This window comes from Balaenoptera musculus, chromosome 2 (genome assembly GCF_009873245.2).
Source record: "Balaenoptera musculus isolate JJ_BM4_2016_0621 chromosome 2, mBalMus1.pri.v3, whole genome shotgun sequence".
In the NCBI taxonomy this organism is placed as follows: domain Eukaryota; kingdom Metazoa; phylum Chordata; class Mammalia; order Artiodactyla; family Balaenopteridae; genus Balaenoptera; species Balaenoptera musculus.
In genome coordinates this window covers 31159697-31173322 of record NC_045786.1, presented here as the reverse complement: position 1 = coordinate 31173322, position 13626 = coordinate 31159697, and the positions used below count along the sequence as shown (strand labels likewise).

The following is a 13626-nucleotide window of genomic DNA, read 5'->3' as shown; positions in this document are numbered from 1 at the left end:
AGTAAGAACAGTGAGCTCTGTGTGTTTTTTTTTACTACAGCCCCATCCCCCCATTCCCCAGCAGTAGCCTTGAAAATAACAGCCCACAGTCATAGTATCAGAGGGAGCAGAATGGGCCTCTTTCACAAAGAAATGTCATTATTTCTTTTAAACCCGTCTGGTGGCTCCCTGGAAGACCAGATCAAAAGGCTTATTTTTATTTTATCTGACTAGGAATTCTCCCAGTGCTAAAGTTACTACCCAGGGATATTTGTTGAAAACATTTCCAGGCAAATGTGTTATTCACTATTACCTGGGGTAATACATAACAGTCTGGGCAAACAATACCCTAATCAGAAAGCTGAGGATGAAAGGCTGGGGAATAAGAGGCCCAGAAGAGCTTTGAAAAGTTCTGAAGTATTCTTGGGAACCTAAAAGTCCATGCACGTGTAGAGCTGTGCCCATGCTCCAGAAAGGTCCGAGAAGGCACTAAGCTCTCACCTCTGGCTGACCTTGAGCTCTACACGAGCCATCTGGCTGATTATGAACAGGCCCCAACATGCACACACAGCCTCCTGGCAAAGACGGGGACATTTTTGTGTTGTAGGCATTTAAGGAAACGTCTAATCAGTAGCAGACCACCAAGCTCTCAGAACAGAGAACTGCAGTGGCCACAAACAACAAAGAATACAGACTTCACAAAATTAGCTCAGAAAAGTTACCAACAAAGAACAACTCCAAGGAACAGAAACAACAAAGCCTGGAGTGAGGGGAGAACATGGTTTCCAGAGTTATGACATAATAATATGCAAAATGTCCACTTTTCAATGAACAAAATAAGGCATACAAAGAAACAGGAAAATATGGCCCAACACAGGAAGAAACAGCAATCAAAAGACACTGTCTTTGAGGAAACACAGACACTTGGACTTACTGGACAAAGACATCATTTTTTTTTTAAGATTGTTTTCTTTTTTGATGTGGACCATTTTTAAAGTCTTTATTGAATTTGTTACAATATTGCTTCTGTTTCATGTTTTTTGGTTTTATTGGCCGCAAGGTATGTGGGATCTTAGCTCCCCGACCAGGGATCGAACCCACACCCCATGCATTGGAAGGCAAAGTCTTAACCACAGGACCACCAAGGAAGTCCCTGGACAAAGACTTTAAATGAGCTTTTAAGTGTTAAAGAACTAAAGGAAACCATGACTAAAGAACTACAGGAGAGCAACAGAATAATGTTTCACCAAATAGAGAATACAATAAAGAGACAGAAATTATAGAAGAAAAAATAATAGAAACTCTGGAACTGAAAAGCATACTAACTAAAATTAAAATTTCTCTATAGGGGCTCAGCAACAAATTTTAGCAGGAAGAGGAAAGAATCAGTGAACCTGAAGATAGATCAATTAAGATTGTCCAGGCTTGGGGGAAAAAAAAAAAGAAGAAGAAAAATGAACAGAGCCTCAGAGACCTGTGGGTGCCACCACAGTGCTCCACATACACATTCTGGGGATCTCAGAAGCACAGGAGAGAGAAGAGGCACAGAGAATATTTGAAGAAACAATGGCCTAAAACATTTCATATCTAATGAAAAACACTGATCTACATGTCCAAGAAGGCCAGGTAGGATAAACTCAAACACTCACCTAGATACGTCATAATCAAAGTGGCAAAAGCCAAAGACAGAATCATGAACACAGCAAAAGAGGAGCAACTCATCACGTGGAATCCCTCAGTAAGATGAAAGGCCCATATCTCATCAGAAACCATGGAGACCAGCAAGGCAATGGGATGACATTCAAACTGCTGAAATTTAAAAGGACAAAAAGCTGTCAATGAAAAATTCTATCCACCAAAACTGTAGTTCAAAAATGAGGGAGACATTGAGACATCCCCAGATCAACAAAAACTGGAAGTTCATAGCTGCCCTGCAAGAAATGCCAAAGGGAGTCCTTCAGGCAGAAGTGACAGGACACTAAGTAGTAACTTGAGTCTATGTGAAGAAGTAGTGGCCATCACTAGGGGTAATTACACAGGTAAATACAAAACACAATATAAATGCATTTTTGTTTGTCACTCCTTTTTTTCTATCTTATGTAAACCACGTCTACATGAAGCAATGATTACAGGTCTATGTTGATGAGCACACAATGTATAAAGATACAATTTATGACAGCAGCAGAAAGAGAAGAATGGAGCAAGGTTTCTGTACACAATTAAGCTGGTATAAATAACAACTGTTTTGTTATAACTTAAAATGCTAACTGTAATCTCCAGGGCAACCACTAAGTAAACAACTCAAAATATATAGTAAAAGAAATGATAAGGGAATGAAAATGGTACACTATCAAACAGTTATTTACCCACAAGAGAAGACAGTAACTAAGGAACGAAAAAGACTTAAAACATAGAAAACAAATAGCAAATGGCAGAAGTGAATTTTTTCTTATCAGTAATTACATATTATGTAAATGGATTAACTGCTCCCCCAAAAAGCAAGGATTTGGCATAACAAACTAGAAAACATGATCAAACTATACCTACATGGAGCCCTACAAGAGACCTACTTTAGATTTAGATTTAGGTTGAAAGTAAAAGGGCAGAAAAAGATATTCCATATAAATAGGAACCAAAGGAGAGCTAGAGTGTATATACTAACATCAGACCAAATAGACTTTAAGACAAAAATGCTATGATAGACAAAGAAGAACATTATACAGTAATATGAAGGTCAATCCATCAAGAGGATATAAGAATTATAAATATACATAACAACAGAGACCTCAAAATACACGAAGCAAAAACTGACAGAATCCAAGAAAGGAAAAGACAATTCAACAATAATAGATGGAGACTTCAATATCTCAATTTCAATAATGTATAGAAAAACTAGACAGAATATCAGCAAGGAAAGAGAATATCTAAACAAGACTATAAACCAACTCGACTTCATAGATACAACAGCAGAATACACCTTCAAGTTCATATGGAACATTCATCAGGATAGAACATATGTTGGGCCATAAAACAAGTCTCTACACATTTTTTAATTGTATATTATTTTTTTGATGTTGACCATTTTTTCAAAGTCTTTACTGAATTTGTTACAATATTGCTTCTGTTTTATTTTTTGGTTTTTTTGGCCGTAAGCCATGTGGGATCTTAGCTCTCCAACCAGGGATCAAACCCACACCCCCTATACCAGAAGGCGAAGTCTTAACCACTGGACTACCCATGGAAGTCCCCAAGTCTCTACACCTTTTTAAAGATTCAAATCATGTGAGATATGTTCTCTGACCATAATAATTAAAAAAAAAAAGAGGAAAATCTAGAAAACTTCCAAATATGTGCAAATTAAACAACACACTCCAACCTAAGGAAGATAAAGACATTAGACAGGTCAATATACCTTGTGAATATAGAGGTAAAACTCCTCAACAAAATATTAGCAAATCTAATCCAAGAGCATATGAAAAGGGTTATTCACCATAACCAAGTGGGATTTACTACAGAAACATGAGGTTGCCTTAACATATGAAAATCAATCAATATAATACACCATATTAATAGAATAAAACACAAAACCTACATGATGAACAGATGTACAAAAAGCATTTGACAGATTTCAACATTCTTTCAAGATAAAAACACTCAATAAACTAAAAATAGAAAGGAACTTCCTCAAGCCGATACAGGGCATCTATGAAAACCCAACAGCTAACATCATACTTAATGGGGAAAGACTGAAAGCTTCCCCCTAAGATCAGGAAAAAGACAAGGATGTCCACTGTCACCACTTATACTAAACATTGTATTGGAGGTTCTAGCCAGGGCAAGGAAGTTCTAAATAAGAAAATTATATAAAATACATCCAGTGTAGAAAAGAAGTAAAACTACCACTGGAGTCAAATGATATGATCTTATATATAGAAAACCCTAAAGAATCCACTCACACACACACACAAACCAAACGTATTATTGCTTATAATAAACAAGTTCAGCAAGGTTAGAGGAAAAAGTTCAAAAAACAAAAATCAGTTGTTCTTCTATACACTAACAATGAACAATATGAAAATGAAATTAAGAAAACAATTGCATTTACAATAGTAGCAAAAAGAATAAATTTAACTGAAGATGTATAAGACTTGTACACTGAAAACCATAAGACATCGTTGAAAGAAATTAAAGATAACAAATAAATGGAAAGACAGCCATGTACACAGCCAAATTCAATGCAATCCATATCAAAATCCTAATTAAATACTTTGCAAAAATTGACAAACTAATCCTACAATTCATATGGAAATTCTAGGGACCCAGACTAGCCAAACTATCTCAAAAAGGAACTACAAAGTTGGAGGACTCACACTTTCTGATTTCAAAACTTACTATAATGCTACAGTTATCAAGACAGTGCAGTACTGGCATAAAGGTAACTAAACAGATCAATGGAATAGAACTGAGAGTCCAGAAATAAACTCATACAATTTATGGATGATACTGATTTTCAGCAAGGGTGCCAGGACCATTCAATGGGGAAAGAACAATATTTTCCAAAAACTGTGCTGGGACAACTAGATATCCACAAGAAAGGAATGAAGATGGACCCCTGTCTTATGCCATAAACAAAAATTAACTCTAAATGTTTCAAAGGCCTACATTTAAGAGCTATAACTACCACAACTAAGACCCAACAGAGCCAATAAATAAATAAATAAATAAATATTTTTTTTTAAAAAAAGAGCTACAACTACAAAACTCCTAGAAGAAAACATAAGTATAAATCTGCATGACTATGGATTAAGCAACAGTTTCTTGGATAGGACACCAAACGCACATATGACCTAAGAAAAATTAGATAAACTGGACCTCATCAAAAGTTAAAACTTTTGTGCATCAAAGGATACTATTTTTGTTAATGAAGTATAGTTCGTTTACAATATCATGTAAATTTCAGGTATACAGCACAGCGATTCAGTTTTATTTATATATTCATATATATATACATTCTTTTCCCTTATAGGTTATTACATAATATTGTTTCATGAGCTATACAGTAGGTCCTTGTTGTTTACCTATTTTATCCATAGTCGTGTGTGTATGTTAATCCCAGTCTCCTAATGTATCCCTCCCCCCCACCCGCCAAAGGATACTATTTAGAAAATAAAAAGACAACCCACAGAATTAGAGAAGATATTTACAATATTTACAAATCATATTGGGTCTGATAAGGGTCTAGTATCCAGAATATATAAAGGACTCGTACAGGTCAACAATAAGAAGACAAATAACCCAATTAGAAAATGGGCAAAGAATCTGAATAGAAATTTCTCCAAAGAAGATGTTCAAGTGGCCAATAAGCACATGAAAAGAGGCTCAACATCATTAATCACTGGAGAAATGCAAATCAAAGCCACAAGATACCAATTCACACAAACAAACAAACGAAAAAGGAAAACAAGTGTTGGAGAGGCCATGGAGAAATTGGAACCCTCATACCTTCCTGGTGGGAAGGTAAAATGGGGCAGCTGCTTTAAAAAGCAGTCTGGCAGTTTCTAAAAATGTTAAACATAGAATTAAACTCAGCAATTCTACTCCTTGGTATGTTAGATAGATAGATTAGAGAAATGAAAAGGTATGTTTTATGTTCACACAAAATCTAGTTCACTAATGCTAATAGCAGCATTATTCATAATAGCAAAAAAGTGCAAACAACCCAAATGTCCATCAACTGGTAAATGATAAACAAAATGTGATAGATCCACATAACAGAATACCATTTGTCATTAAAAGGATGGAAGTACTGTTTCACGCTGTAACATGGATAAACCTTGAAAACATGATGCTAAGTAACAGAAGCCAAACGCAAAAGGCACATATTGTATGATTCCAGTTAAATGAAATGTCCAGAACAGGCAAATCCATAGGGACAGAAAGTAGGTTATTGGTTGGTAGAGGCTGAGGGGAGGGGGAAATTGGAGGTGACTGCTAATAGGTTTGGGATTTCTTTTGGGGGTTATGGAAATGTTCTGGAATTAGTGTGATGGCTGCACAACACTGAAATATACTGAAAACCACTGAATTGGACACTTTAAAAATGGTGAATTTTAGGTTATGTGAATAATATGTCTATAATAAAAAAATTAAAATAATAAAAATCATTTTAATCAGCAACGCCAAAGGAAAAAAACCTAAATATCTTTTGAGAATCTAGGGAAAATGAAATGACAAAATCATTGTCAGGAATAGGCAATCAAGGAGTATGCGGCAACATAATGTAGAAAAAGAGTATTACAGAGGTGTGTCAGGCAAGTCTTCAACTTTTTAAAGTGTGTTTTTCCTAGATTGTATGATCTATCTGGTACATTTTAAAGCATTTTTAAAAAATTTCTCCTTTGTGGTGACTTATTTTCTCATTCTAAATAAATATCCACTTTCATGTCTAAATTTGTATTTGCAATTTTGTGTTCTTTCTGTTAAAAGAACTGTAAAAGTTGGGTCCCACGAAACCCGGAGAGGAAGTGAGAAAATAATAACTCTTCTTGGCCCCAAATAGGAGTTCAAACTGACCTAAACAACTGGAAAAGCAATTTGGGAATTTTAGTGGCATTAAGGTGCCCATTCCCTGACCTGGGAATTCTTCTGGGTGTGGGCTGTGCCGGCATGTTTGCACCTGAGCACAGGGACACGAGGGGACATTCCAGTCCCTGCCGCCGCGGGGTAAAGGCGGGTCATCAGAAACATGCTGCATGGTCATCACAGAACAGCACAGACAACCGGGACCTATTCTCCAAGGGAATCACAAACAGGCAGTAAATGAACCTACACCACCGGAAGGATGTGGGAAACCACACAAGATGCTCCAAGCACGTTTCAGAATGACACACAGTTAATATCACTTGTGTGATTTTTTTAAAAGAACACACGTGCAAGCTCTGTATGTTTATTCTGCACATACAGAAATGAAGTAAAAAGGAAGGTTTTCTTTGGTTATGAAAGGAACAAGATAGGCTGGGGGAAGATACAAGAGAGACTATAACTGTATCTATGATGTTTTAGTTCTTTAAAAACATTGTGAAGAACTGATGCAAATATTTCAAAGCTTAGGCATCTAATTCTGCATTGTGCAAATACAAATATTCTTTGGCTCACTCTCTGACCTTTTCTGTCTGAAGCTCGGTTGAGAACACTGACCTGAGCGGAAGAAATACTTGAATCTTAACATATTTGTCAACCAAGAGCGGGAAAAACAGGCATGAGCAATTCAGGAAATGCTAAGTAAAATAATGATACGTTAACAGTTTTCATCTATCAAACTGAAAGCGTTGGCGGCTCCCCTCACCCACCCCATGGTGGTACCCCAGGCTGGCAGAGACCTTGAAAACACTCATCTCCCTTGGCTGGAGCAGTTCGAATCTGGCAGTTTATCATAATGTACGTTTCTCCTGATGTTGTGCAAAGATTACGCTACAAGGATGTACACTGCCAAGTCACCTTGTAGATAAATCGAGAAAACAGGGGAACAACCAAAATGCCCAACAACTGTTGGGTAAATTGGAATTTGTTAAATAAACCATGAATATACAGCGGATGTGTATGCAGACAGTGAAAATGACATGTAGGTGAATATTTAAGTACTTAGAAAACACGTTCACGCATGTCAGGCGGGCTTCCTGCAGACGCAGGGAGATGGGCTGCCTTTGTCACAGGGACCCCGAAGCAGCCTCCTTATGCCCTGAGTGTCAGAGATTTTTCGAACTTCTCCCAAGTCTCCCAGCTGCAGTCCGGAACCTTCCAGGCCTCTTCTGCATGATCAGCAGAACTGACCAGTCAGTCAATGGCCAAGCATACGCACGCAGCTAGTGTCTGGCAGTTTTTTTTTTTTTAATTGGGGTACAGTTGTTTTACAATGTTGTGTTACTTTCTACTGTACAGCGAAGTGAATCAGCTATATGTATACATATATCCCCTCTTTTTTGGATTTCCTTCCCATTTAGGTCACCACAGAGCAATGAGTAGAGTTCCCCGTGCTATACAGCAGGTTCTCGTTGGTTATCTATTTTATACATAGTAGTGTATATATGTCAACCCCAATCTCCCAATTCCTCCCACCACCCCCCCCATTTCCCCCCTTGGTGTCCATATGTTTGTTCTCTACGTCTGTGTCTCTATTTCTGCCTTGCAGACAGGTTCATCTGTACCATTTTTCCAGATTCCACATATACACGTTAATATACGATATTTGTTTTTCTGTTTCTGACTTCACACTGTACGACAGTCTCTAGGTCCATCCAGTTTCATTCAATTCCCCGGTAATCCCGAGAGGTAAGGCGCCCTGATCTCTGCGTCATGGGACGGGAGCAGAGTAGAGGTCAAACATGCACAGGACAGGAAGCAATGGGGCACCATCCCCACCCCATCTCCCCCTGTCCCACTGGTTCTGGTCCCCATCACCTCCAACCTCGGGGGCACTAAGATACTTCAGCACACGTGTTGTAACGTGCCCCTTATTCCAGCACATCTAGGATGACAACAGCTGCAGGACGTCCCAGGAGAAGCAGCAGGCTGCTGACAAACACTGACACGCCGTCCACAGGGAAAACCCACCCGGGACCTGGAAGTGTTGAGGTGTGAAAATACGCGCACATCCTGAGCTCAAAACACCTCAAGCACGCGAAATCATCGACAGTGATTATTTGAGAGTTATGAAACTAGGGCCAGGATTTTTTCAGCCCGTCTGTGTTTTCTAAAGTTTCTACCGTGAATTGTATTACTGCTAAGATTAGAAAAATGGCAAATAGGCTTTTAAAGGAAAAAAATAAAATAAATGGGCCAGCCAGATTTACCCCGAAACTAACGAAGTTCAAGCTTCGGGGCGTCCTACATACCCAGGCTCCGTCCAAGCCTCGTGGGAGAGGCCCCGGCTTGTTTGTATTTGCAGTTTTAGTCCCCCACAATGCACATGCTTCAGGCCCCATAAAGCCGTGATCTGTCTTGGAACCAACAAATATGGAGTACGTAACACATCCTTGTTGACTGCTTTAAAGAGAGAGAGAAAGGGAAACATTTCAGCTCAGGTGAGGACAAAAGCAAGCCTAGGTAGTCACACCTGTATTCTCCCTCTGCCTTTCATAATCATCATCTCTGCTGCCACAGAGTGAACTGTGTCCCCCTTCCAAATTCACCTGCTGAAGCCCTCACCCCCCAACATGATGGTATTTGGAGGTGGGGCCTTGGGAGGTAAGATGGTTAGATGAGGTTGTGAGGGTGGGGCCCCCATGACAGGGTTAGTGCCCTTATGAGAAGAGGAAGAGAGCTCTCTCTACACCACGTGAGCACCGAGCAAGGAGGCAGCTGCCCACAAGCCAGGAAGCGAGCCCTCCCAGGAACTGACTCCAATGGTACCTTGGATGTCCAGCCTCCAGAACTGTGAGAAATAAACGTCTGTTGTTTAAACCACCCAGCCTGTGGTGTTCTGTTGTAGCAGCCCCAGCTGTCTCAGACACCTGCCCTCCCCGTGATGCCTGGACCTGGTTATGGACCCACCTAGAGGTCACCTCTCAGCTCTGTAAGCCACTCCACAATGCTGAAGTTTTATACACAAATGATGAGCTGCCAACATTTTATAAATGCTATTCACCCAAGAATTCTCTTTTCTCTGGGATCTGCCAGGTTCTTTTAAAAGTCACCCTCTTTTCATCTGCACTGAGATTTTCTTTTTAAATCCCTCTTTAAACACTTCCTTTTGCGTGATGTCTTAGCCTTAAGTACTGAACCTTAAAGAAAAGCTGTTTTCCACTCATTGCTTTGTTTTAGATTCACTCTCCCTGACCTTTGAAAATGGCAAAAGAATCTGGGGTCACATGCTTTGAACACCCAAGCAGTAAAGGGACCAAGTGACAAATCCAGTTAGAATACCCAGCCCCAAGAACCCTAAAGCCATATGTCACAGAACCCTCAGCCAAATGAACCACTATGTTGAACATCAAAATGTAACAACACTAAAAGTTAAAGTGCTCTCTTTGAGAAGGAGTAGGAAAACCCTAAAATTCCACAGAACCTAGTTTGCAAAACCATGGATCTGCATTCCCATCAAGCAAGAAGCAAACAGAATGCAGGATCTTTCCCTCTACAAAAGCCAGGCCTCCTCTACCTTGTCCACGGAGGAGGGGGACATACACCGGGTGTGATGCACATATGCTGCAATACTACTGGGGAGATGGGTGACACAGCTCAAGGTCTGGGGTGGGGGGTGAACAGGAGGTTCTCACTGTAGCAAGACTTTTACAATATTCGCTCAGAAACGGTGATTATTTGCTCCAGCTTAGAGGTACTCCCTCTGGACCCTGCCTGTCTGTCCACATCCCACAAGAGCATCCCAACCCGAATGCAAACCCTCAGCTTAACGGACAACACCCATCAGCAGAAGCATCTCCAAGTCCATGTCCTGATCTCTGAGGTCTGGAGGCACCGAGATTTGGGGCACATTCATGTAATCAATAGATATTAATGAAGTGCCTGATTGGTGGCCAGCACTATTCCAGACCATCAGTGGACAAAACAAACAACAATCTCCCCTTGTGGGGCTGACAATCTGTACGGGAGACGTCCTAAGTAAGTAAGCACCTAAGGAGGTGATGAGTGCTCCAGGGGAAAAGCAGAGACCAAATAAGGGGACCAGGGGTGATGGGGGGAGGCCTAGGTTTCTGTTTTCATTTTTTCTATTGTGCTAAAAGAACACATAATGTAAAATTTACCATCTTAACCATTTTTAAGTGTATAGTTCAGTAGTTAAGCACATTGACATTGTTGTGCTATGAATCTCTAGAACTTTCTCATCTTGTAAAACTGAAACCCTGGACCCACCGAACAACCCCCCACTGCCCCACCCCAGCCCTGGCAACCGACACGCCACCTTCCGTCTCTATGAATCTGACTGCTCTGGGTGCTTCACGTAGTGGAATCATACAGCATTTGTCCTTCTGTGACTGGCTTATTTCATGTAGCAAAATGTCCCCAAACTGTGTTGTAGAATATATCAGAATGTCCTTCCTTTTGAAGGCTGCATACTATTCCACTCTAAGGACAGATCACAGTTTCTTCATCCATTCGTTCTATCCGTCCATGGACACTTAGGTGGCTTCCACTAAGCACTGTAAACAGTGTTGCCATGAACGTGGGTGTGTGGGTGTCTCTTCGAGATCCTGTTTTCAGGGAAGGCCTAGTTTTAAACAGAGCAGTCAAGGTGGTTCTCAGTGAGAAGGTGGCATCTGAGGAAAGACTTGAAGGTGATGAGAGAGAGGGGGCCATGCACTGTCTCAGGGCAGGGGGAGCGGACAGGTCAGGACCAAGGTGCTCAGCTGGGAGCATCCTGGTGCAGTGGGAGGACAAATAAGAGGCCTGAGAGGCTACACGGGTAGGGGTGGGGGATGGGGGAGAGAGATGGAGACAGAGATAGAGATAGAGAGAGACAGAGAGAGGGAAGAGGAGACTCGTGGTCACAGCAGGCTGACCACGCAGAGGGAAAGGGGGACAGACTGATGTCCACGTTAAAAGAGGTTGCAGGCGGGGTGGAGAGGTATGCAGTCATCAGACTAAGATGACCATGGCTCAGACCTGCAGGGGCAGTGGAAGAAAGAGGCAGACAGTCACCTTCAGGTGGACTTTACGTTCCCATTAACAGGGGGATGTGGGGTCAGGGTCAGGTCCCAGGTGCGCGGCCTGGGAAGAGTGGAGCCGCCCGCAGCTGGGGCAGGAAGCCTTCTCAGGGAGCGGGGCGGGTGGACACCCAGCTCGGGCTGCCCACCGATGTCCCCGTCACTGACCTGCCCCCTCCTCCTGCCCCCTCCCCAGGCCCTTCCCCCTTCTCTCCTTGCACAGCCTCTGTGGCTCCGCACCACCTTCAGTGGAGGTGACAGTCCCCACTGTTAAACTATTTCCAGTCACTCTCTCATCAGTAGCTCTGCATCCGCACCCGCATTTTCAGAGCAGCTCCCACAGACTTCTGTGAGCACAAAATCACCTACTTTCTAAAGACGGATGTCTTCAAAGCCCAGGGCTATTCGGGCCAGAGTGCATTAAGAGAGTAAGGAATGGAGATTGAGAAAATTAGTTATGGACACAGCAAACGGCTCAAGATCTTCACAGGCAATGTCAGTCCCCACACCCTGCAAGACATCCCCTTGTACCTTCCCTTCCAGGTAAAGGGACAGGATGCCACCACCCACCATCTCAGCAAGGCCCCACTGTCCTCATTTCCCGTGAAAGAACAACCTTCAGTAGAATCGCAAGGTCAGCATGCATGAAAACCCAGGTTAAAGGCTTACTTTAGAATTTTGGAAAGAAAAGTTGTGACACCCATTCAAGGAATTCTAGGAATTCACAATTAAAGGATTTCTTAAAGTTTTGAGTAATCACGATGCAACCTACTCAGCCATCCTACAAATCCTGACTAAGGGGCAGGACACGAGGCAGACAGTGCAGGGGCCAGGATGGGTGGCACCTGAGTCCTGAGCTTCAGCCCACACCTCCTGGTGGGAGACAGGAGACCCCACAAGCTCACAGTAAGCCTGGCTGTGGGGTACGTTTATATTGACTTTTAACAGTGATGCTTAAAATCGTTTACAGTATTACACTCAATAGTGATAAAGGAGACAGTCACCGAACCGTGACCCTGAGACACGGCAGACAACAGCGACCCAGTGGAGGAATCAGAACACAGCAGGTCAAGGACTAACTCTGAGCTGAGGATGCTCCGGTCATGGCTCGAGAAGGGCACAGAGCAGGGAAAGGACGCACGCGGGACTCGCCCTTCAGGCCAGCGCGCACAGGTGAGGGCACAGGCGACACAGCAGGGCCACCCACCCTCCTCGCTCTGCCAACCGACGACTTACAAAGTCAACTACGAAGGAGGAGGTCTTGGAGACAGAAAGGCTGGGCCCGCTCCTTACTCAGCACAGGGAAGAGTGTGAAAATAACACACTCGCATCCCCATCCTGACACTGATGCTGCCGCTGATGAGGTAGTGATGCCCACTGTGAGTCTCAGTCTCAGAAACAAGCCCCCGATGAGTCAGTTGCCTGGTCTGTGACAGTGGCTGGGTAAAGCCTGGGCTGCGCGAACCTGACGAGGATTTCAAATTCCAGAAGACCTCCTTCCCAAGAGCTCTCATTTCATATATAAATATATACACATATGTATATATATGTATTGTTTTAATTTGACTCTAACATTAAAATTCACCTTGAAGGTGACCTGCTTGGAGAAGGAGCTCATCAACAGAGCCTGACTTCCCTCCCCCACTCCCCTCTACCTCTCCCTGTGCAGGGGGGTGGGAGGGGACAAGGAGGGGGCCCTGCAGCTGCCCCTGGAGCTGCCCCGGGATGGCCCCATCACTGACAGAGGTTTGGGGTCAGGGAAGCGAGTGATCTGAGGGGTGAGAAACGGTTAAAAACTCAGGGTGACAGGCTATCAGGTCCAGAACTCTAGGCCTCATAGTATTTCTACTGATTGCCATTCAAGCTATTTATATATATTGGACTTGCAATCCGAGAAGAAAGACAACAAAATACCTTGTTTGACTTTGTGGATATATTAATTAGAGAAATGTGATTGTTCTTAATTACTAAATCTATGTTGTAATAC

General features: G+C 42.2%; 1 protein-coding gene across 6 annotated transcripts in view; it reads right to left on the bottom strand.

Annotated features, from left to right (window-relative positions):
• FAM189A1 (family with sequence similarity 189 member A1) overlaps nt 1–13626 on the bottom strand; it is a 401999-nt gene that overhangs the window by 304024 nt on the left and 84349 nt on the right. The window contains exon 1 of one of the 6 annotated variants that reach the window (XM_036843439.1): nt 1629–1743. The exons of the other annotated variants lie outside the window; for them this stretch is intronic. The gene's annotated coding sequence lies outside the window, so the exon portion shown is untranslated. Of the gene's footprint in view, nt 1–1628; nt 1744–13626 lie in introns of those variants that run through there. 6 annotated transcript variants of the gene reach the window in all.